Genomic DNA, 3833 nt, shown 5'->3' on the forward strand with positions numbered 1-3833 from the left:
CTATCTATACTCTTCGAAACACCGGTGTTTTAATGGTGGCAGCTGATTAAGGATATGTTCTCTATGTGGCCTGATTGTTTGTTGTACCTTGTTTATCATTTTGTCCATGTTCTTTTGCAACGTCATGTACCCAGATATGTATTTATATGTACATGTAGATGAAGGTATGTACATACATGTACATATATATGCATATACTCATATATTGTTTATATATATATATATATATATATATATATATATGTGTGTGTGTGTGTGTGTGTGTGTGTGTGTGATGTACAGAATTGAATATTGAAAACAAGTAGTCAGAATTTTGGAAAAAAACTTTTTTATTTCATTATATCTTCATTTTCATATTAACGCTTTCGTTCGTCTTTCTATACGTATGTATCTGTATATATACACGTAGGTGTGATGAAACATTCCTGGCTTTGGGTAAAAGAAAAAACCGGAGGATCAGTAAATTATGATTTTATCCAACATATTTGGATCTTTGTGGTTTTCGTCTCTGTTTACAATTTTGTTTCAATTGTTTTCAAATTTGATATATGGATTAAGTTTTGTATACTAATTACGAAAATGAAATTCAGTTTCCCTATAAATACATAATTAAAAAGTTATTAGCCTTTAAAATTTGCAAAATTTTTGTATTTTAGCCAATAAGAAGCGAGTATTTTAGATATCACCGTGGTGAAAAAAGTTTGTTTCTATAGTAACCAAAGCAAAGAAGCACCACATGTTCCATAGCTTACTGTGAAGAGTTGTTCCATAGTGACCAAGGATGCTGCGCATGCGCACAAGGAGTGTAACCACCACTTGTTCTATAACTATTTGTTTTCATAGCAGATGGGACTCACACTAAACAAATTGAAAGTACCTGGGCATGGTTAACTCTTATCTTTGTGAATTTATGTGGGGATGGAGATACGAGAAAGATAATTCATTGTATAAAATCTTAGAGTACATTGCAAACTTTCATTCTTGAATATTTTAAACTAATAAATGACTGTTTTGACTGTTATTTCTAGTAACTCCTGTTCGTTTGTTCGTAGCTCTTAAACATTTAATTTGCTCGCGAATGTTTTCAGGTTTTTCACTGTTTACTGTAGCTAGTTTAACGTTTTGACATGCCGATGCCCACCCACCAACCCTTCTAACCCCAATCATAGCAGAGACAGCAAACGCGCTGTTTTCTGATTGGCTGAAAGTCCTGAAAAGTATCAAAATTTGAACACTTGTAACATTTTTGCAAAATTTTTCTGGAATAAATGAATAACAAATTCGGATTCAGCGTCACAAATTACATCTATATGATACGTTAAAAAATATTTTAAAGATGATTCTAAACAATGAAGAAACCCAAAAAGATCCACATATTCCCCTTTCAGGTATTGCAGAGATCCTTCAGTTTTTCTAAGCCCAGTAAAAGAACCCAGACCTTTCGCGAAACTCTTAATATCAGGAACTTTTCAGCTTCCCTGGCCACTAAACCGTTTTCATTTTTCTCTCCCTGCTGTTTTCTGCGTTCCATTCTGTCGAAGAGCGCAGGCTCGAAACGTAAAAGACTTTCTCACTTCTCGAGCGTTAAACTAATACATCTGTTTGTTGTTTACACACTCGCCTTCATCTTATGTTTTTTAGTAAATTCTCACTATATATGTGTGTGTGTGTGTGTGTGTGTGTGTGTGTGTGTGTGTGTGTGTGTGTGTGTGATACCTGATGCGTGGTACACAGTGACCCTGTTCAAACAGTGTCGATTAGATGGAGAGAGTGAGTTAATGTGCGGCACAAACATATGGTCACTATAAACAAATCATTTATGTAGGTCGTTCAGCAAAAGCTGAAGATCATACATCGTCTTCGACGAGAGAGCCCATCATCATCATCATCATCATCGTTATCATCGTCGTCGTCGTCGTCATCATCATATATACATGTATACATATATATATTAGAAAAAATAATAAGGTACTCAGATATCAGTATGGTTGTACATTTACAGATTTTTATTAATATGTCACATGTTTCATAAATATTAGCGCTTGCACCTATTCTTGTAGGGTTTTCAAATATGATTTCACTTTCAGAGGATGTCTCTTTTTATAGTATTATTGAATGTGTAGGGGTGGAGAGAGATATATAGGATAGTAAAAGAGGGTGAGGAATGGGGGGAAAAGTGAGAGAGAGTGTATGTGTGTGTGTGTGTGTGAGTCTTTTTGTGTTGGTGTGTGTGTGTGTATGTGTGTGCCTGCGTATCTGAGAGAAGTGTCAATGGGAAAGAGAAGGAAAGAAGAAAGAAGAAAATTGTGTTTACAGCTGGTCAGTTCTTTCAATGACAAGTTTATTCTTGGCCTCTTAAAAATGGCAAAACCAGGTGGCATTGTTTGGAAGAAAGTTGTTTTTCAAAAAGTTGGCATCATTGTCCAGTGGAAGAGAGTGTGTGGGTGTGTTTTGTGCATGCGTGTGTGTGCCTGTGTGGCTCACTTACCTCATTTATGTGGTGCACTGGGAACCAATCTAATAGCCACCGATTGTGATATAAATTCACGCTCGAACACACACACACACACACACACACACACACACACACACACACACACACACACACACACACACACACACACACACACACACACACACACACACACACACATTGATTTCACCTTCTTTGCAACAACAGTTGCCACACTTCCATCATGTTATTCAGCCTGGGTATTATGCACGAACTCACTAGCAAAGTTTTTGCTCTCCTTTATGACAGAATGAAGCTCTTACGTCTCTCGTGGTTTTCAAAGAGTTTTAGCATCCAGTCGTTTACCATTATCATCATCATCACCATCATTAAGGGATATAACAAAGGATATATATTTCTCTAATTTCTATTATATACCCTCTGTTATATCCCTTAATATGATAGTATCTCCCTTTGATGTTCACTGCAAGTTTTCTTATAAGACAGCCAGACATTTCTGTGTCTATTCACTCCATCAACAGCTGTTGAACTAAACACAGTTATTTGTTTAAGTCATTTGATTGTGGCCATGCTGGAGCACCGCCTTGAAGGGATTTTAATCGAAAAAATCGAACCCAGCACTTATTTTTCTTAAAGCCTGGTACTTATTCTCTTGGTCTCTTTTGCCGAACTACTTGGCTGTGTGGTAAGAAGCTTGCTTCCCAACCACATGGTTCCGGGTTCATTCCCACTGTGTAGCACTTTGAGCAAGTGTCTTCTACTATAGTCTCGGGCCCACCAAAGCCTTGTGAATGGATTTGCTAGACGAAAACTGAAAAGAAGTTCGTCGTGTATATATATGTATATATTTATGAGTGTCTCTGTGTCTGTGTTTGTTTCCCACCCGCCATCATTTGAAAACCGATATTGGTGTGTTTACAAAGAAGAAGTACTAGGGTCGATTTGTTCGACTAAATCCATTAAGGCAGTGCTCCAGCATGGCCGCAATCAAATGAGTAGAACAAGTAAAAGAATAAAAAATACATTTGTGTGTGTGCGCGCGCGCATGTATATGTGTGTGTGTATATGTGTATGTGCGTGCGCGCGTGTGTGTATATGTGTGTGCGTGTGGTCTTTTACTTGTTCAGTCATTTAACTGCTGCCATGCTGGAGCACCGTATTTTAGTCGAAGAAATCTACCTCAGGACTTGTTCTTTGTAAGCCTGGTATTTATTCTATCTGTCTCTTTTGCCAAACTCCAAAGTTACGGGGACGTAAACACACCAGCATCGGTTGTCAAGTGATGGTAGGGGGACAAACACAGACGCAAAGACACACACACACACACACACACACACACACACACACACACACACACACA

This window comes from Octopus bimaculoides, chromosome 4 (genome assembly GCF_001194135.2).
Source record: "Octopus bimaculoides isolate UCB-OBI-ISO-001 chromosome 4, ASM119413v2, whole genome shotgun sequence".
Taxonomy (NCBI): Eukaryota; Metazoa; Mollusca; class Cephalopoda; order Octopoda; family Octopodidae; genus Octopus; species Octopus bimaculoides.